General features: G+C 39.6%; 1 protein-coding gene across 1 annotated transcript in view; it reads left to right on the top strand.

Moving 5' to 3' along the window:
• GCNT1 (glucosaminyl (N-acetyl) transferase 1) overlaps positions 1-22,513 on the top strand; it is a 127,197-nt gene that overhangs the window by 551 nt on the left and 104,133 nt on the right. The gene's annotated exons all lie outside the window — the stretch shown is intronic.

Below are 22,513 nucleotides of genomic sequence, written 5' to 3'. Positions count from 1 at the left end.
GAAGTGGTCGTCCTCCTCCAGGACCATTGACCACGTTCTGGAGTTACTAATATATTCGAATGTAAGCTCCAGGGGAGCAGTCCCTGTCTGTGACGCTGATAACCCCAGTGACTAGTGGAAGGTTACCGAGATGGGCGGTGACTGTCCGCTTCAGGCTGTCTCCTTGACAACTTCACAAGCCAGATAACAGGCCGTCCCTCTACTGCAATGCAAATAGAGGCCTTCGGACCCTCGGAACCGTAAACACGCACGCTCGTAGGGAAGTAGCTCTGGGCTCACTCACAGGAAAAGCAGGGTGCAAGGTTATAAGAAGGTGCATCCTCTTACCTCTCAAAGACAAAGAAGTTTTTTTATTTATTTTTGAAACGTTTAATCAATGGAATCCAGAGAAGTTTGTTTTTTTCTTTTTTGCTCTGTACATTTGTATAAAATTCTGTCCAGACCGTGTCGTCTCTTTCTACCTTTCATGTATGTATCTCTGTTAATATTTACCTGATATTAAATTTATGTTCTAGGCCAGGCGCGGTGGCTCACGCCTGTATTCCCAGTAGTTTGAGAGGCCGACGCGGGAGGATTGACTGAGCCCAGGAGGTGGAGGCTGCAGTGAGCTATAATCACGCCACTGCACTCCAGCCTGGGTGACACAGTCAAAGAACTAGAGAAGAGGAAGGAAGGGAGGGAAGGGAAAGGAAAGGGGAAGGGAAAGTGAAAGGAAAGAAAAGGGAAGGGAAGAGAGGGGGAGGGAAGGGGAGAAGGACCCAAAGAAGCTGTTATGGTTAGTTACTTATCTATACGGAATTAAACAAAGAATAATGAGAATAACGATAATAGTAATACCGGTAGTAACAGTAGTAATAGCAAGTTGTGAAAAGCAATTAAATTATCTGGAGACACTTAAGAGTTATTTTAGCAAGGTCTGTACAGGATTCTCTCACTCTTGACTCCCGTCCTTAATAAGAATGTTGCATTTCTTCTAATATAGGGAGGATGTCTCTCACATGGTAATTTCATCTGCTTCTAAGAAACAGAAAAGGGGAGGCCGAGACGGGTGGATCACAAGGTCAGGAGATCGAGACCATCCTGGCTAACACGGTGAAACCCCGTCTCTACTAAAAAAAATATATACAAAAAAAAAAAAGAAACAGAAAAGAAGTCAGAATGATTTTTTTTGTATCTACTGTTTTTCAAGTACTTTTAATTCAAAAGAGTCAGTATGCAAGAATGGCATATTTTTAACTTCATCAGCAGTGATATGCCAAATAAGAAAAGCCTGGAGGTGAAAACTTGATAAATCATCCCTGGGTCTTACTCCACTAAGCCCTGGGTTGCAAGAAGGTATGAGAATTAAATGAGATAAAATAATTAAATGAGTCATAGGAGGTAAATGAGGAGTGGTGGTTTTAAGAATAGAGAAAATGCTAAGTATTTTTCACACTGTCTCGTGTAATCCTCTCATCAGCTTTGTTGGAAAGCATTAACCTAAACGTATAAAAAGGACAGGGCATGGTGGCTCACACCTGTAATCCCAGCACTTTGGGAGATCCGAGACGAGCAGATCCCTTGAGCCGAGGAGTTCAAGACCAACCTGGACAAAATAGGGAGACTTCCGTCTCTACAAAAAATTTTAAAATAAAAATAAAGAAAAAAGAAAAGAAACAATAAAAAGAAAAGAAAGTAGAAAGAAAAGAAGAGGAGAAAGTAAGAAAGAAAATTTTAAAAATCAGCCAGGGCCTGGCACAGTGGCTCATGCCTGTAATCCCAGCACTTTGGGAGGCTGAGGCCAGTGGATCACTTGAGCTCAGGAGCTGGAGACCAGCCTGGGCAACATGGTGAAACCCGGTGTCTACAAAAAATACAAAAATTAGGCAGGAGTGGTGGCGCTCGCCTGTGGTCCTAGATTTACCGGAGGCTGAGGCACGAGAGTCGCTTGAAACTGGCGGCAGTTGCAGTGAGCTGGAGATCACGCCATTGCACTCCAGCCTGGGCGACAGAGCGAGACTCTGTCTCAGCCAGGTGGTGGTGGCTCGTGCCTGTAGCCCCAACTACTTGGGAAACTGAGGAGTGAGGATCACCTGAGCCCCGGAATTTGAGGCAGCAGCGAGCTGTGATTGAACCACTGCACTCCAGCCTAATGACAAAGCGAGACACGATCACTAAAAAATAAATAAATAGGCTGGGCGCAGTGGATCTCGCCTGTAATCCCAGCACTTTGGGAGACCGAGGCAGGGGGATCACCTGAGGCCAGGAGTTCAATACCAGCCTGGCCCACATGGCAAAACCCCGTCTCTACTAAAAATACAAAAATTAGCCAGGCATGGCAGCGAACGCCTGTAATCCCAGCTACTCGGGATGCTGGGGCGGAAGAATCGCTTGAACCCAGGAGGTGGAGGTTGCAGTGAGCTGAGATTGTTCCATTGTACTCCAGCCTGAGTGACAGAGCAAGATTCCTTCTCAATAAAAATAAATAAATAAATAAATAAATAAATGAGAGACTTGTAGAATGTTTAAGATGGAACAGCCAGGCTCCGATCTTTAAAACTACCATTTACATGTCAAGTCATATGGGTAATTACTGTGTAATCAACATAGGATATAGAAGAAAGAATTATTATTATTTTTTAAATTATTTATTTATTTGTTTGTTTTTTGCCAGAGTCTCACTCTGTCACCCAGGCCGGAGTGCAGTGGTTCAATCTCGGCTCACTGCAACCTCCACCTCCCGGGCTCAAGCGATTCTCCTGCCTCAGCCTCCGGAGTAGCTGAGAGTACGCCTGGCTAATTTTTGCATTTTTAATAGAGACAGGTTTTCATCATGTTGGCCAGGTTGTGCTGCAACTCCTGGCCTCAAGTGGTCCACCTTCATCGGCCTCCCAAGAAGGAAGAATTCTGATCATTTTCTACCACTGCTCAATAGCATGCAATGGCTCCTCCCCTCTGACTGAAGAATAAACCCTCCAAGAATTGTACTTTTAAGAACTCCCATCAAGTATTTAATCTGTTGATCAAAGCAGACCCCTCCACCTTGCTTCAGAGGCCAAAGAATATGCTTCAAATAATTTTTATTATTATTCTTATTCATTTGATTCCCAAAATATACACCTAGCATAAATCTAGAGTTAAGAATGTATGTATCTTTGCCAAACTTAACTGCTTTTAACCAAGGAAGTATTCTAAAATATGCTTTTTATTTCCCCCTCTGAACTGCACTTACACATCCTTTCATCTGCCTGTAGGGGAAGGGTCTACTTCTCTGGTTTAAGTTGTCTCTGTGGAAAGAAGGATCACAAATGAGACTAAAGAGAAATTAGAACTGGCAAATTGTGAAGGAAAAGATGGCCCACTCTAAGTAAGCAATAAAAAATGAATCTGAAGAATTCTTAAAATTCAGCAATAAGAAAATAAGCAACTCAATTTAAAATGAGCAGAAGATCTGAGTAAGCATATGAAAAGATGTTCAACATCATGTATCATGAGGGAAATACACATTAAAACAACAATGAGATACTACTATATACCAATCAGAATGGCCAACATTCAGAACACTGACAACACCAATGATGCTGGCAACGATGCAGAGCAACAGGAACTTTCATTCATTGTTGGTGGGAATACAAAAATGGTACTGCCCCTTGGAAGACAGTATGGCAGTTTCTTATAAAACTAAACATACTTTTACTGTATTATCCAGAAATTGTGCTCACTTATATTTAATCAAATGAGGTGAAAACTTTTGTCCACACAAAAACCTATTTGTTTTTACCCCAATCCATTTTTATTCCTACTCCCACTGAATGCAAATGGAACAGATGAATGGATGTTTTATTTCTATTTTATTTTATTTTTATTTTGTTTCACATGGATGTTTATAGCAGCTTTATTCAGAATTGCCAAAACATGGAAGCAAGTGAGATGTCCTTCAATAGGTGAATGAATAAGCAAACTGTTGTATATTCATATAATGCCATACTATTCTGTACTAAAAAGAAATGAGCTATCAAGCCACAAAAAGACATAGAGGAAACGTAACTGCATATTACTAAGTGAAAGAAGCCAGTCCAAAAAGGCTACATACTGCATGATTCCAATTATATTACATTCTGGATAAGGCAAAACTATGGAGACAGTAAACAGATCAGTGGTTACCAGGGTTTGGGGAAGTTGGAGGTAGGAGGGAGGGATGAATGTGAAGCACAGGGGATTTTTAGGGCATTGAAACTCTTCTGCATGATACTGTCCTCATGAATATATGACTTTATGCATGTATCAAAACCCATAAAACTATACAGCAACAGCAGCTGCCAACCTAAAACTGCTCTAAATAGCAGAGTCTGTTAGTTTTTGAATAATTAATCTAAAAATTGCTAACTTGGAGTCTGACATCAAGGTTCACACCTTCCACACCTAAATATTTACCAAATCTCTCCCAATCCATTTTTAGCCCTCCTCCCACTGAATGCAAGCCATGACCTCTTACCTGCACAAGTGTAGCCAACTCTCCATTCTCCCAGCCTTAGATTTGACACCAGTCTCTCTCAACCGCTTTTTCATGCTGCAATAACCTTTCAAATGCCAATCTGATGACATCACACTAAAAGTCATGTTGTGCTTCCCGTTGTCTTAGGATCAGTCTAAACTAAACCATTGTTCACAGATTCTCCCTATCACACCCCTCCTGCCTCTACAGTCTCTACCTAGAAGCCCTAGGGAACTTTTCCAGTTCCTCTAACTCACTCTTTGAACTTCGTATAAACAGACTTCCTAGCATGAGACAATGCTACCAGTAGACCAGAGAGCAAGGGAACCCTGTGAGTCAGGTGTGCTTGACAATGCCTTCCAGAGAGGTGGGACTTAAGCTGGAGCCTTGGGGCATGTGTGAATACACTAAACAGAGAAAAGGAAAGAAAAGTGTCTAGCTAGGGAGAGTTCCTGTGATCACATTTCCAAGAAAGGGATGTGCAATAAACAAGCCAGAACTACTGAACTCTACTGAGAGGTGATAGACCTTAGTAGTAGGTAAGAGGGACTCTGGCTCTTACACCAGTTTCCTGTCTGTGAGAAAGGAATAATCACCATAGCACCTCATAAAGCATTTGAAAGATTTAAGACTTAATGCATGTGAAGCAACTAAATCAGTGTGTAATGTGTAGTAAGCCTTCTGTATTGGCTATTATGATGACAATTACCTGATGATCTGTTATAGAAAATTTATTATAACCAGACTACAGTCCAAATAAGCTTGGCTGAGTATAAGTGTCTTCAAAATTCTACCTTGGAAAACAGACATGTAAAATTCCACATAAAAGCCCAATATGGAAAATAAATAATGTTTTATTTATTTATGTATTTACATATTTATTTTAGAAATGGGATCTCGCTATGTTGCCCAGTCTAGAGTGCAGTGGCTATTCACAGGCAAACTCATAGCACACTACAACCTTGAAATCCTAGAATTAAGCCATCTGCCTGCCTCAGCTTCCTGCATAACTGGAACTACAGGTGTACAATCCCATGCCATAGAAACGAGTGTTATAACCACAAATGTATTTGTGGTTCAAACTCACAAAATTTACTACATATAGTACAAATTTACTCAATAGGAACACACTAATGAAGTTTACAGTGTAAAGAAAGAAAACTAATTTTTTTTCCTCACCCCTAATGCATTCTTAGAAGGGACCCCCGTAACAAAAAACAGAATAACAAAGTAAGAGCAAAAACAAATATTTATTATCATGTATATTTTATATGTATATGGGAGATGCCCAGGGAATGAATAATTCTCAGAGAGGTGACTCAGACCTCTAGCTTATATAAACTTCAATAAAGAACATTAAGGCCCAGCACAGTGACTCACTGCTATAATCCCAGCACTGTGGGAGGCTGAGGCCAGAGGATCCCTTGAGCCCAGGAGGTCGAGGCTGCAGTGAGCCATGATCATGCCACTGCACTCCAGCCTAGGTGACAGAGTAAGACCGTGTCTCAAACAAACAAACAAAAAATACACTAAATTTCTAAAGAAAGGATAAGACAGAGGAAAAGAACTTTGAATCTCTAGAGGTGGCAAATTGTGGGAAGGCAAAATAATGGTAGATGAAGTCCACTTAGCAAAGCTTATTAATGTAGATTCCTCTTGTGCCATCTCCAGCCAGATGAGGACTAAAGTTGTCTTCAGTGGTTAACTCTTGTCCTTCCAGGTAGAGAGGGAAGAAGGGCACCTTTGTCTTTGTAAATCTGTGTCCTGCCACTAGGTAAAAAGAGGAAGGGCAGAGAGCTTTCGTGTGTCTGCTTCCTCCCACTTGCTCTTAGCTTAAAAAATTTTATGTCAAAGAGGCGTATTTTTTGGTTAACACATCTGGTTTTCCTTCAATACTCTCAACTACATCCAAATTTAGTTCTTATCACTGTTTGTACTGTTTTATCATATTAAATTCAGAAAACATATTTTAAAATAACATTTTGAAAACTAAGTTCATAAAGGACATTTTTAAATGAAATGTGCTTTGAATATTTAGAACGTTTTGAAGCAACACAGATTGTAAATTACTCATCTGGTCTAACATTGTTATTTTGCACCAACAAAGCAGACTGAACACATGACCTGCTAAACCCAAAAGAAAACAGAGAGTCTACAAAATGCTGAGAAGCCATCCATCCCTTTGACAATGGACCTAAGATCACTTTTTCTGGAAGAGTTAAGTGATTTCCAGGTCTGTCTGCTATATGCAGCTATTCATAATAACCCATAGTGAAATGTTTATTTGGCTGATTTTTTTTCTTTTTCTTTTTTTTTTTTGAGACAGAGTTTCACTCTGTTGCCCACGCTGGAGTGCAATGACATGATCTCAGCTCACTACAACCTCCACCTCCTGGGTTCAAGCAATTCTCCTTCCTCAGCCTCCTGAGTAGCTGGCATTATTACAGGCACGTGCCACCATGCCAGGCTGATTTTGGTATTTTTAGTAGAGACAGGGTTTCACCATGTTGGCCAGGCTGGTCTCGAACTCCTGACCTTGTGATCTGCCAGCCTAGGCCTCCCAAAGTGCTGGGATTACAGGCGTGAGCCACCGTGCCCGGCCCGGATTGTTTAGTAAATACACCACACATATGGAAATGGAAAATTGTCGATAGTACTAATAAATAATTCTTATACTTGTATGGAATGTAAACCAAATTTTGTCAACTTCTACCCACATGAGACATTAAAAATATCTCTGGAAAATTAGATTCTAATGCCAGGTCAGGCCTGAAAACCAAGAGCTTACCTAAAATATCAAATGTTTTAGAAAAAGGTATTCCTTCCTTCATCCATTCATTCACTGGCTGCTTTAATAGGGTCCACTCCAAATCAAGGGTGTGATGATTACTAATTTTTAAAAATCTATATTCCATAAATATTTGAGTACCTACTGTTCCTTGTGTATTTCCTGTATGGCTTTTTTATTTTTGTTTTTTGTTTTTGCAATGATGAGCAAAAATTGCTTATATTACAGGGGAAAAACTATGCAAATACAATGTTAAATTCTCACCACCAAAATCAAAAGCACTACAAGAATTTCATTCCTCATGCATCCACAAGGTGGCATATTACAATTTTGCTTTTTACTAACATGAACCTAGAACTGCGGTGACACGTGAAGTAAGAACTGCAAATGGAAAATGAAAGTTAGGGAATGAGGTTCATCAGGCCCTGTGCTAGACATGGGAGGATTCTGTACTCAGAAATGTTTGGCTTGCTCATTGCTTCATGTGCTTGGATTTGGTTCTTTGGTGAAGCATGGCTGTTGCATTCTATCTTCTTCCTCAATCACAAAAGATAAAAAGACTGTCTTAATTTGGAAAGTTAATGTTTTTTGGTGCTTCCTTTGAATATATATATATTTCACTATAGAATAATAAAATGGAGAAAGAGAAAAAGGAGAAGAGCACCTAGAATTATAGATAGAAGAATTCAGACTTCTTTCCCATTTAAAAAAATGTTTTTTATTATACATTTGGTGCAATGATGGTATAGGATGATAAAGATGCTAAAAATTTCTGGGACGAGAGAGAAGAAAAACTTTCTAACACTGGACTCTTTTCATAATAATGAGTAAATACGTCTAAGATTCTGGAGATGAACTTTCACCTCTGTTCAGAATAATACCCCTTTTAAGGCAGGATTTACTGATTGTGAAATTAACCATTCTTTAGCGTCCATGACAGGTGTCTGACTTGTGTTCTCTCAAATTCATGATACCTTTGGCATGTGACTGCCATGGCAAAAATATAGGTGTTACCAACAGTAATTACATATTTAATTATTTCAGTTTGTCTTCAAAATTTCTGGCATTTCCCTCTTTTTTTCTCACAATGGCGATATAACATTTTAGGAATGTTTTTGAATTTTAGAAATGTTTTCTGTCCAATATATAAAATAATACAGTTACATAGAAAATTGGTCTAATCTGCCGAGTTGTCAGCATGGACTATATATTTAGAAGATGAAAAACAAAAGTGTATCATGGGGTGGTCGTATAGATTGGAAAATTATTACCAGTTGCATAAAAAATAGTAGGGGAAATTAAAAATGCTCCCAAATACTTTTTCGCTCCTTTTATTCAGAGGGGGAAGCTCATTTCCTCTCCCCATTAAAACTGACCTGATTGTGAAATTTGACCAATAAAATTTGGCAGAAGTGATATTGTGTAACTTCAGAGGTGTACTTACAGAGATCTGCAGCAACTCTGTGATAGGCTTTGAACGCTCTCTGTTAGAAGCTGGGCATCATATAAGTCCAGCTACCCTTCTACAGAAAGAGATATGAAGAGAGGCCTGAAGTATCCTGGACATTTCAGTCTCAAATGAGCTCCCAGAAGAAATACCACTCAGGCGAGCCCCAGGCAAACCAGAAAATAATTTGAAATAATAGATTATTTTAAGCCATCAGTTTTTTGTTGTTGTTGTTTGGGTTTTTTTTTTTTTGAAACAGAGTCTTGCTCTGTGACCCGGGCTGGAGAACAGTGGCACGACCTCACCTCGCTGTTATCTCCACCTTCCAGGTTCAAGATTCTCCTGCCTCAGCCTCCGGAGTAGATGGGATCACAGGCGCACACCACCACGCCTGGCTAATTTTTGTATTTTTTTCTAGAGATGGGGTTTTACCATGTTGACCAGGCTGGTCTCAACCTCCTGGCCTCAGATGATCTGCCCGCCTCAGTCTCCCAAAGTGCTGAGATTACAGGCATGAGCCACCAGACCCAACCCAAGTCATCAAATTTTGAGGTGGTTTGTTCTACAAAAATAGTCAAACCAGCTAGTGAGCTCTGTTTTGCCAATACTTTTTTCCTTTAAATAGACTTTTTTTAAAAAGCAGTTTTAGGTTCACAGAAAAATTGAGAAGTACAGAAAGTTCCCATATACTTCCTGACCTTCAACACACACACACACAGCCTCCCTCACTATAGACACCCTGCACTAGGCACTAGAATGTACATGTTACAACTGATATACCTACATTGACGCATTATCACCCCAAGTCTGTAATTTACATGAGAGTTCACTCTTGGAGTTACACGTTTTATGGGTTTGGACAAAGGAATACTGACCTGTATCCACCATTATCATATCATGCAAAGTATTTTTACTGCCTTAAAAATCCTCTGTGCTTTGCTTATTCATCCCTCCCTCACCCCTAATCCTTGACAACCACTGATCTTTTTACTGTCTTCATAGTTTTGCTCTTTCCACAGTGACATATAGTTGGAATTATAAAGGATGTAGCATTTTCAGACTGGCTTCTTTCACTTAAAAATATACAGTTAAGGTTCCTCCACATCTTCATGGCTTGATGGCTCATTTACTTTTAATATAGAATAATATTTCGTTGTCTGTATGTATCACAGTCTATTTTCCTATTCAAGGACGTCTTGATTGCTTCCAAATTTTGGCAATTCTGAATATAGCTGCTCTAAACATTAATCTGCAGGTGCTTGTGTGAATATGTTTTCAACTAATTTGGGTAAATACCAAAGAATACAATTGCTGGATCATATGGTAAGAGTATCTTTAGTTTTATATGAAACTTCCAAACTGTATAACAAAATGACTACACCATTTTGCATTCCCACCAGCAATGAAGGAGAGCTCCTGTTGCTGCACATCCTTGCCAGCATTTGGTGTGGTCAGTGTTCTGGATTTGGGCCCTTCCAATAGGCCTATGGTAGTAATTTGCATTTCTCTGATGACATATGATGTGGAGCATCTTTTCATATACTTATTTGCCATCTGTATATCATCTTTGGTGAAATGTCTGTTCAGGTCTTTTGCTCATTTAAAAACATCAGACCAGGTGCAGTGGCTCATCCCAGCACTTTGGGAGGCCAAGGTGGGAGGACTGCTTGAGCCCAGGAGTTCAAGACAGCCTGGGCAACATAGTGAGACCCTGTATCTACAAAAAAAAATTTTTTTAATTAGCTGGGCATGGGTGATACATGCCTGTAGTTGCAGCTACTTGGGAAGCTGAGGTAGAAAGATCACTTGAGCCTGGGAGATCAAGACTACAGTGAGCCATGACTGTGCCACTGCACTCCAGCCTAAGCAACAGAGCAAGACCCTGTCCCGAAAGAAAGAAAGAAAGAAAGAGAGAGAGAGAGAGAGAGAGAGAGAGAGAGAAGAGAAGGGGAGGGGAGGGGAAGGGAGGGGAGAGGAGAGGAGAACAAATTGGCCAGGCGCAGTGGCTCAAGGCTGTAATCCCAGCACTTTGGGAGACCAAGGTGGGAGAATCACAAGGTTAGCAGTTCAAGACCAGCCTGGTCAATATGGTGAAACCCTGTCTCTACTAAAAATACAAAAATTAGCTGGGCGTGGTGGTGTGCACCTGTAGTCTCAGCTACTCAGGAGCCTGAGGCAGGAGAATTGCTTGAACCCGGGAGGCGGAGGTTGCAGTGAGCCAAGATTATACCACTTTGCTCCAGCCTGGGCAACAGAGCAAGACTCCACCTGAAAAAAAGAAAAAATCATCAGGTTGTTCACCTTCTTCTTGTTGAGTTTTAAGAGTTCTGGCCAGGCACAGTGACTCATGCCTGTAACCCCAGCACTCTGAGAGGCTGAGCTGGGTGAATCACTTGAGATCAGGAGTTCAAGACCAGCCTGACCAACATGGCAAAATCCAGTTTCTATTAAAAATACAATAATTAGCTGGGCATGGTGGCACACAGCTGTAATTCCAGCTAACTCAGGAGGCTGAGGTGCCAGAATCATTTGAACCCCAAAGGCGGAGGTTGTAGTGAGCTGAGATTGTGCCTCTGCACTTCAGCCTGGGCAGCAGAGTGAGACGCCATCTCAAAAAAATAAAATAAAAAGTCATTCCCATACACAAGGTCATCTAGATTTTCTCCTATGTTATCTTCTAGGAATTGTATAGTTTTGCATTTTACAAAATGACCCATTTTGAGTTACTTTTTTTTTTTAGTTTCTGGGTCAGTGTTCTCTATTGCCACACTGTACTGCACTGTATTTACACTTCAAATTTCTAAAATAATGTTTATATGTTATAATAGAGTTATTTTTCTCATTTTGAACTAATTTTGGGGATGAGTATAAGGTCTATGTCTAGATTCTTTCTTTTTTCTCCTGCATGTAAATGTCCAGTTGTTCCAGCAGCATTTCTTGAACAGACTCTTGTCCATTTTCTCCTTTGCTCCTTTGTGAAAGATCAATTCACTATATTTATTTGGGTCTATATCTGCTGCTCTGTTCTGTTCCATTGATCTGTTTGTCCACTCTTTCATCAACACTCCTAAGTCTTGATTACTTTATAGTAAATCCTGTAGCTTTATAGTAAATCCTGAAGTCAGGTAGTGTCAGTCCTCTGACTAACACTCATGCATGATTATGTTGGCTATTCTGGGTCGTTAGTGTCTCCATATAAACTTAAGAATCAGTTTGTCAGTATCACAAAATAACTTGCTGGGAATTTGGTTGGTATTGTGTTGAATCTATAGATTGTATTGAGAAGAATGGACATCTTAACAATATTGAATCTTCCAGTCCTTGAACATGGAATACCTCTTCACTTATTTAGATCTTCTTTATTTCATCAGAGTTTTGTAGTTTTTCTCATATAGATCTTGCACATATTTTGTTAGATTGATACCTAAGTATTCCATATTTTGGGGTGTTAATATAAATGGTATTCATATTATGTTTTAAATTTCTAATTCCACGGTTAATTGCTGATATACCAGGAAACAAATTTTGTATATTAATCTTGTATCCTGCAACCTTGCTACACTTATTTGTTAGTTCCAGGAATTTTTTGTTGTGGTGGTTGATTCTTACGGATTTTCTACATAAATGTTCATGTCATCTGCAAACAAAGACAGCTTTATTTCTTCCTTCTCAATCTGCATACCTTTTATTTCTATTTCTTTTCTTACTGCATTAGTTAGAACTTCCAAGTATGATTTTGAAAGGGAGTAGTAAGAGGGGAAATCTTTGACCTGCTCCTGCTCTGGGAAAGCTTCTAATTTTTCATCATTAGCTGTGGGGTATTTTTGTAAAATGTTCTTTATTCTATTGAAAAAGTTCCCCTTTATTCCTAATTTCCTGAGTTTTTGTCATGAATGTGTATTATTTTTGTCAAATAATTGTTCTGCATCTATTAATATGATCACTTTTTTTTCTTTTTTAGTCTGTTGAAATGATGAATTATTAAATCATTAATTTTCAAATGTTGAACCAGGCGTACATACCTGGAATAAATTTCCTTGGTCATGTATATAATTCTTTTTCTTGCAGCTTCAGTTCAAAGGATCTTTTTACACATTGTTGGATTTAACTTACTAATATTGATAATTTTTGCATCTATATTCATGAGGGATACTGGTTGGTAGTTTTCTTGAAATATCTTTGATTTTGGTATTAGGATAATGCTGGCCTCATAGAATGAGTTAGAAACCATTTCATCTGCTTCTATTTTCTTTTCTTCTTTCTTTTTTTTTTTTTTTTTACGACTGAGTCTCACTGTGTCACCCAGGCTAGAGTGTTGAGTGGCGCTATCTCAGCTCACTGCAGTCTCTGCCTCCCGGGTTGATTCTCCTGCCTCAGCCTCCCAAGTAGCTGAGATTAGACGCATGTGCCACGACACCCGGCTAATTTTTGTAATTTTTAGCAGAGACGTGGTTTCACCATGTTGGCCTGGCTGGTCTTAAACTCCTGACCTGAAGTGATCCACCCACCTTAGCCTCCAAAAGTACTGGGATTACAGGTGTGGGCCACCATGCCTGGCCTCTCTACTTCTATTTTCTGAAAGAGATTATAGAAAGTGAATACAATTTATTTCTTAAATATTTAGAAGAATTCACTGGTGAATTTATCTGGGCCTGGTGTTTTTTTGTTTTCGAAGTTTATTTTTTTTTTTTTTTTTTTTTTTTATTATACTTTAAGTTCTAGGGTACATGTGCATGACGTTTATATCATGTATAACTCCCCAATGCAATCCCTCCCTCCTCCCCCCTCCCCATGATAGGCCCCAGTGTGTGATGTTCCCCTTCCCGAGTCCAAGTGATCTCATTGTTCAGTTCCCACCTATGAGTGAGAACATGCGGTGTTTGGTTTTCTCTTCTTGTGATAGTTTGCTAAGAATGATGGTTTCCAGCTGCATCCATGTCCCTACAAAGGACGCAAACTCATCCTTTTTGATGGCTGCATAGTATTCCATGGTGTATATGTGCCACATTTTCTTAATCCAGTCTGTCACAGATGGACATTTGGGTTGATTCCAAGTCTTTGCTATTGTGAATAGTGCCGCAATAAACAAACGTGTGCATGTGTCTTTGTAGTAGAGTAATTTATAATCCTTTGGGTATATACCCAGTAGTGGGATGGCTGGGTCATATGGTACATCTAGTTCTAGATCCTTGAGGAATCGCCATACTGTTTTCCATAATGGTTGAACTAGTTTACAATCCCACCAACAGTGTAAAAGTGTTCCTATTTCTCCACATCCTCTCCAACACCTGTTGTTTCCTGACTTCTTAATGATTGCCATTCTAACTGGTGTGAGATGGTATCTCATTGTGGTTTTGATTTGCATTTCTCTGATGGCCAGTGATGATGAGCATTTTTTCATGTGTCTGTTGGCTGTATGGATGTCTTCTTTTGAGAAATGTCTGTTCATATCCTTTCCCCACTTTTTGATGGGGTTGTTTGCTTTTTTCTTGTATATTTGTTTGAGTTCTTGGTAGATTCTGGATATTAGCCCTTTGTCAGATGAGTAGGTTGCAAAAATTTTTTCCCATTCTGTAGGTTGCCTGTTCACTCTGATGGTAGTTTCTTTGGCTGTGCAAAAGCTCTTTAGTTTAATTAGATCCCATGTGTCAATTTTTGCTTTTGCTGCCGTTGCTTTTGGTGTTTTAGACATGAAGTCCTTGCCCATGCCTATGTCCTGAATGGTACTACCTAGATTTTCTTCTAGGGTTTTTATGGTATTAGGTCTAACATTTAAGTCTCTAATCCATCTTGAATTAATTTTCGTATAAGGGTAAGGAAAGGATCCAGTTTCAGCTTTCTACTTATGGCTAGCCAATTTTCCCAGCACCATTTATTAAATAGGGAATCCTTTCCCCATTTCTTGTTTCTCTCAGGTTTGTCAAAGATCAGATGGCTGTAGATGTGTGGTATTATTTCTGAGGACTCTGTTCTGTTCCATTGGTCTATATCTCTGTTGTGGTACCAGTACCATGCTGTTTTGGTTACTGTAGCCTTGTAGTATAGTTTGAAGTCAGGTAGCGTGACGCCTCCAGCTTAGAGAATTTTAGACCAATATCCCTGATGAACATCGATGCAAAAATCCTCAATAAAATACTGGCAAACCGGATTCAGCAGCACATCAAAAAGCTTATCCACCATGATCAAGTGGGCTTCATCCCTGGGATGCAAGGCTGGTTCAACATTCGCAAATCAATAAACGTAATCCAGCATATAAACAGAACCAAAGACAAGAACCACATGATTATCTCAATAGATGCAGAAAAGGCTTTTGACAAAATTCAACAGCCCTTTATGCTAAAAACGCTCAATAAATTTGGTATTGATGGAACGTACCTCAAAATAATAAGAGCTATTTATGACAAACCCACAGCTAATATTATACTGAATGGGCAAAAACTGGAAAAATTCCCTTTGAAAACTGGCACAAGACAGGGATGCCCTCTCTCACCACTCCTATTCAACATAGTGTTGGAAGTTCTGGCTAGGGCAATCAGGCAAGAGAAAGAATAAAGGGTATCCAGTTAGGAAAAGAAGAAGTCAAATTGTCCCTGTTTGCAGATGACATGATTGTATATTTAGAAAACCCCATTGTCTCAGCCCAAAATCTGCTTAAGCTGATAAGCAACTTCAGCAAAGTCTCAGGATACAAAATTAATGTGCAAAAATCACAAGCATTCTTATACACCAGTAACAGACAAGCAGAGAGCCAAATCAGGAATCAACTTCCATTCACAATTGCTTCAAAGAGAATCAAATACCTAGGAATCCAGCTTACAAGGGATGTAAAGGACCTCTTCAAGGAGAACTACAAACCACTGCTCAGTGAAATCAAAGAGGACACAAACAAATGGAAGAACATACCATGCTCATGGATAGGAAGAATCAATATCGTGAAAATGGCCATACTGCCCAAGGTGATTTATAGATTCAATGCCATCCCCATCAAGCTACCAATGACTTTCTTCACAGAATTGGAAAAAACGGCTTTAAAGTTCATATGGAACCAAAAAAGAGTCCGCATTGCCAAGACAATCCTAAGTCAAAAGGACGAAGTTTATAATTGATTCAATTTCTTTAATAAATATAGACTTATTCAGAATGTATCTTTCTTCTGTGTGAGTTTTGGCAAATATGTCTTTAAGGAATTAGCCTATTTTACTTAAATTATCAGATTTGTGGACATATAGAGTTTCTTATTTCTTTATGATCCTTGTAGTGTTCACAGGATTTGTAGTGATGTCCCCTCTCTCATTTCTGATATTAGTAACTTGTGTGTCTCTCTTTTTCTTGGCTAGCCTGGCTAGAGGCTTATTGATTTTATCAAAGAAACTGCATCTAGTTTCATTTATTTTCTCTATTGTTTTTATTTTTATTGATTTCTTTTTTGGGAATCAGGGGAGGTGAACAGAGTCTTGCTCTATCGCCCAGGCCAGAGTATAGTGGCACAATCTCGGCTCACTGCAACCTCTGCCTCCTGGGTTCAAGTAATTCTCGTGCCTTAGCCTCCGGAGTAGCTGGGATTACAGGCACGTGCCACCATGCCCTGCTAATTTTTGTATTTTTAGTAGAGATGGAGTTCGAGACGTTGCCTGGCTGGTCTCGAACTCCTGACCTCAGGTGATCCACCTACCTCGGCCTCCCAAAGTGCTGGGATTGCAGGCATAAGCCACCACACCTGGCTGATTTTTATTGATTTCTGGTCTAATTTTTATTATATCTTTTCTTCTGCTTGCTTGGGATTTAATTGGTCCCCCTTTTTTCTAGTTTCCCAAAGTGGAAGGTTAGATGACCGATTTAAGATATTTTTTCCTGTCCAATATATGCATTCAATGCCTTAAATTTCCCTCTAAGTACTATTTTCACTGTATCCACAAATTTTGATAAGTTGTGGTTTTATTTTAATTTACTTCAAAATATTTTAAAATTTTTCTTGAGATTTCTTCTTTGATCAATGTGTTAGAGTGTGGTTTAATTTCCAAGTATTTTGGGATTTTCTAGCTATCTTTCTGTGACTAGTTTCTAGTTTAATTCCATTGTGACCTGAAATAATATATTGGATAATTTATAATCTTTAAAATTTGGGCTGGGCATGGTGGCTCATGCCTGTAATCTCAGCACTTTGGAAGGCGGAGGTAGGTGGATCACCTGAGGTCAGGAGTTGGAGACCAGCCTGGCCGACATGGTAAAACCCCGTCTCTACTAAAAATACAAAAATTAGCTGGTCATGGTGGCAAGCACCTGTAATACCAGGTACTCAGGAGGCTGAGGCAGGAGAATCGCCTGAATCCAGGAGGCAGAGGTTGCAGTGAGCTGAGATCATGCCATTACATTCCAGCCTGGGTGACGAGCGAAATTCCCTTCAAAAACATTAATTAATTAATTAATTAATTAATTAAAATGAAATTTGTTAAGAGTGGGTGTGGTGGTTCATGCCTGTCATCCCAGCACTGTGGGAGGCCAAGGCAGGCAGATTATTTGAGCCCAGGAGTTCAAGACCAACCTGGGCAACATAGCAAGACCTCATCTCTATTTTTAAATAATAAAAAAAGTTTTAAAAAATAAACAACTAATAACATTTTTTAAGGTATGTTTTAGGACCCAGAATGTTATCTGTCTTGGTATATGTTCCATTTGAGTCTGAGAAGAATGTGTATTCTGCTGTTGTTGGGTAAAACAGTCTAGAAATGTCAATTATACCCCACTGATGGTGCTGTTGAGTTCTGTTAGAGAGATACTGTAGTCTCCAAGTATAACAGTGGATTCACATGTTTCTCATTGTATTCCTATCAGTTTTGTCTCACATATTTTAAGACTTTGTTGTTAGGCATATATACACTATGGATTGTTATGTCTTCTTGAAAATTGAGCCCTTTATCTGTTATGTAATGCCATGCTTTATCCCTGATAATTTCCCTTACTCTGATGTCTGCTCTGTTTGAAATTAATATAACTGCTCCCACTGCCTTTTGATTAGTGTTAGCATGGAATATCTTTCTCCATCCCTTTACTTTTAATCTATATATGTCTTTACATTTAATCTCGGTTTCTACATAAACAACATATAGTTGAGTCTTGTTTTTTAATCCACTCTGACAATCTCTATATTTTAATTGGTGTATTTAGACCATTGATATTAAAGTGATTATTGATATAAATGGATGAATATTTACAATATTTGTTACTCTTTTCTATTCATTGTCTTTATTCCTTGTTCCTGTTTTTGACTTCCACTTTTTCCCTGCCATTTTGGTTTTTTATTTGTTTGTTTTTAAAATTTTTTATTATTATATTTTGAAACAGGGTCACACTCTGTTGCCCAGGCTGGAGTGCAGTGGCATGATCATGGCTCACTGCAGCCTTAACATCCTGAGCTCAAGTGATCCTCCTGCCTCAGCCTTCCACATAGCTGAAACTACACACGTATGCCACCATGTGTGGCTAATTTTTGTATGTTTTGTAGAGATGGTATCTTGCTATGTTGCCCAGGCTGGTCTTGAAATCCTGGGCTCAAGCCATCCACCTGCCTCAGCCTCCCAAACTGCTGGGATTATAAGTGTGAGCCAATGCACTCAGCCCATTTGTGATTTTAATTGAGCATTTTATATGATTTCATTTTCTCTCCTTTCTTAACACATCAGTTATACTTTTTTGTTTTTTTTTTTTAAACAGAGTCTTGCTCTGTGGTCAGGTTGGAGTGCAGTGGCATAATCTTGGCTCACTGCAACCTCCACCTCCCGGGTTCAAGTGATTCTCCTACCTCAGGAAGGATTACAGGCATATGCCTCCACACCCAGCTAGTTTTTGTATTTTTAGTAGAGACAAGGTTTCACCATGTTGGCCAGGCTGTTCTCAAACTGCTGGCCTCCAGTGATCTGCCCGCTTTGACCTCCCAAAGTGCTGGGATTACAGGCATGAGCCACCATGCCTGGCCAATTATGCTTCTTTTAAAAAATAATTTTTTGGTTGCTATACAGTTTGCAAAATACATTTACAACTAACTGAAGTCCACTTTCAATTAACACTATACTATTTTACAGGTAGTGCAAGTACTTTATGATAGCAAAATATTTTTAAGCCTTCCCTCCTGTCCCTGTTATTATTGTGTAGTTCATTTCACTTAATGAATGCTTATATTTTCTTAGTGAACAAAAGCATCCATAAGCATAAGTATATGCATATACACCCAATCAAATACATTTTGCCATTATTATTTGAAACAAAATGTTATGTTAGACCAATTAAACATTTTTAAAGTTTTTATTTACCTTTACTTATTCTTCTCTAATACTCTATCTTTCTATATGTAGATCCACGTTCCTGACCTATATTATTTTTCTTCTATGTGAAGAATTTCCTTAATATTTCTTACAAGGCAGGTCTACTAGAAACAAATTTCCTTAGTGTTTGTTGGTCTCAGAGAGTCTTTATTTCTACTTCACTTTTGAAGAATAATTTCACAGGATACACAATTCTAGTTGGTAGTTTCTTTCTCTCACCACTTTAAATATTTCATTTGACTCTCTTTGTAGTAATTTCTTACAATTTTATGTTGCATCAGCATCCATTTTGAACATAGGTTTAATTTTCTCATATTGGAAGCAGGGCTTAGTCACCCTTGACACAGGTTCCAGTTCTCTACTTCATTCCAGTTCCTCAGTGTGGTTGATCCAGATATGTGCTTTATACGTCTACCTCCTGGTGACCACCTCCCTATCAGACAGCTAGATACAACCTACTTGACTCACCTTGCTGAACCCCCTACTGTGCAGATATGCCACAGTGACCACTTTTCAGTCACAGCATGATTTCATGAACTTGTATCTACTTCCTCTAAACCCACTAATTAAAACTTCCCAAGGGAAACCTGCCTGGATAATGCCCTAGACCCCAGTAAGGCTTCAGCCCATGGGTTCCTCATTCTCTCTCTTGCTCCTTGCCTGCTGATTGAGTGTACATGTCCCAAATAGCTCCCTACTTCCTGTTGGCCCCATGGGACATGCTGCTGTCTTCTCTCTGGGATCTGAAAGTAATATACTGCTTGTGTTATTTCATATTTTGTTTGAATTACTTCCTTTGTGTCTCACCAGAATGACACATCTAAACCTAACTTCTTTCCTGACCAGGGCTCTCCTAAAGAATGGCTATCTTGGTAGAAATAAGCTGGACACAGGTCAGACAAGAGCCATAATGACATCTGCCACTATAAACAAGTTTCCTGTGAGTGGGACACCTGGACACAGGTCAGACACGTAGACATCTGGCTGTTTGTCAGGCTAAAGAAGTATCTCATGAAAAACAGATTGTAAACATTCACAACCAAATCTCCTGAAGCCATGTGAGAGAGGACAGGAGTTTACTGCCATTCTCCAGAAAGAGATGTTAAGATGAAATTACAGAAAAATAGAACACTCTTCTTGCTTGTGTGGTTTCTGAGGAGAAGTTGGATGTAAATTTTATGTTTCTCCTCTATAGGTAAAGTGTTTTTTCCTGTGGCTTCTTTCAAGATATTTATTTATTTTTTTTGAGATGGAGTCTCGCTCTGTCACCCAGGCTGGAGTGCAGTGGTGCAATCTTGGCTCACTGCAAGCCCCGCCTCCTGGGTTCATAGCATTCTCCCACCTCAGCCTCCCGAGTAGCTGGGACTACAGGTGCCCACCACCACACCCTGCTAATTTTTTGTATTTTTAGTAGAGACAGGGTTTCACTGTGTTAGCCAAGATGGTCTCGATCTCCTGACCTCGTGATCCGCCCGCCTCGGCCTCCCAAAGTGCTGGGATTACAGGTGTGAGCCTCTGCACCCAGCCCAAGATATTTCTTTGTCTTTGATTTTTGGCAGTTTGCATATGATATGCCTAGGTGTTGTTTTTTTTGGCGTTTATCCTGCCTGATGTGCTCTGAGCTTCCAGGATATGTAGTTTGATGTCTGACATTCATTTGGGGAAAGTCTCAGTCTTTATTGCTTAAAATATTTCTTCCGTACTTTTCTCTCTTTCTTCTCCTGTAATTCCCATAACATGTGTGCTACCCCTTTTGTAGTTGTCTCACAGTTCTTGGATATTCTGTTCTTTTTTTGTCCAGTCTTTTTTGTTTCTCTTTGCTTTTCATTTTCGGAAGGTTCTATTGATGTAGCAGGATGAGAGGCAGACAAAACTCCTCAGACACCGAGTTAAAGAAGGAAGGGGTTTATTCGGCTGGGGGTATTAGCAAGGCTCCTGTCTCAAGAGCCAAGCTCCCCTAGTGAGCAATTCCTGTCCCTTTTAAGGGCTCACAACTCTAAGGGTGTGCACGTGAGAAGGTTGTGATCGATTGACCAAGCAGGGGATAGTGACTGGGGGCTTGCATGCACCTGTAATTAGATCGGAACAAAACAGGATAGAGATTTTCACAGTGCTTTTCTATACAATGTCTGTTATCTACAGATAACATAACCGATTAGGTCAGGGGTCGATCTTTAACTACCAGGCCCAGGGTGGCACCAGGCTGTCTGCTTGTGGATTTCATTTCAGCCTTTTAGTTTTTACTTTTTCTTTCTTTGGAGGCAGAAATTGGACATAAGACGATATGAGTGGTGGTCTCCTCCCTTAATGACACATTCTCAAGATCAGTAATTTTTTTCCTCAGCCATGTGCAATCTACTAATAAGCTCATCAAAGGCATTCTTCAGTCATGTTACAATGTTTTTGATTTCTATCATTTGTCTTTGATTCTTACTTAGAATTTCCATCTCTCTGCTTATATTGACCATCTGTTCTTGAATTCTGCCTACTTTCTCTATTAGAGCCTTTACTATGTTAATCATAGTTGTTTTAAATTCACAATCTGGTAATATCAACATCCCTGCCATATCTAATCTAATTCTAATGCATCCTCAGGCTCTTCAAATTGTGTTTTGCCTTTTACTGTGCCTTGTCATTTTTTGTTGAATGACACCTTTCAACAATACAACAAAAAGTACACCTTTAGTGATGTGCTGGTAAGGTTTGTGGGGAAGGCAAGCATTCTATGGTCCTATTGTTACCAGAAAGTAGTCCCAGTCTAGACCCCAAGAGAGCGTTCTTAGATGTCATGCAAGAAAGAAGAGTAAAGTAAAAAGCAAGTTTATAGAGACGTAATGAAACAAAAGAATGGCTATTCCATAGGCAGAGCAACCAGAGGGCTGCTGGTTGGCTATTTTTATGGTTATTTCTTGATTATATGATAAACAAAGGGTAGATTATTCATGCGTTTTCCAGAAAAAGGGTGGGGAGTTCCAGAAACTGAGGGTCCCTCCCCTTTTTAGAACATGTACGGTGATGTCCAGAAGTTGCCATGGCATTTGTCATGGTGCTAGTAGGCGTGTCTTTTAGCATGCTAATTCATTATAACTAGCCTATAGTGAGAAGTGAGGACAACCAGAGGTCACTTTCATCTCCATCTTTGTTTCAGTGGGGTTTGGCTGGCTTCTTTACCACATCCTGTTTCATCAGTAGGATCTTTACAGCCTCTGACTTGTGATACCAGTCCTGTTGACCTCCAGTCTTACCCTGTGACTAAGAATACCTAACCTCCTGGGATGGCAGCCAAGCAGGTCTGAGCTTTATTTCACCTAGCCCCTATTCAAGGTGGAGTTGCTCTCCTTTAAATGCCTCTGGCATTATAATTAGGTCTTAGTCCTTTAGTTAGCCTTTATGTGCCCTTTAACTGTGAACTTTTTTTTTTTCCTTGAGACAGGGTCTCATTCTGTTGCCCAGGCTGGAGTGCAGTGGCGTGATCATGGCTTACT

This window comes from Trachypithecus francoisi, unplaced genomic scaffold, assembly GCF_009764315.1.
Source record: "Trachypithecus francoisi isolate TF-2019V2 unplaced genomic scaffold, Tfra_2.0 Lachesis_group16, whole genome shotgun sequence".
Classification (NCBI taxonomy): Eukaryota; Metazoa; Chordata; class Mammalia; order Primates; family Cercopithecidae; genus Trachypithecus; species Trachypithecus francoisi.
The sequence above is the reverse complement of the archived record's forward strand: the minus strand, read 5'-3'. Positions and strand labels throughout refer to the sequence as shown.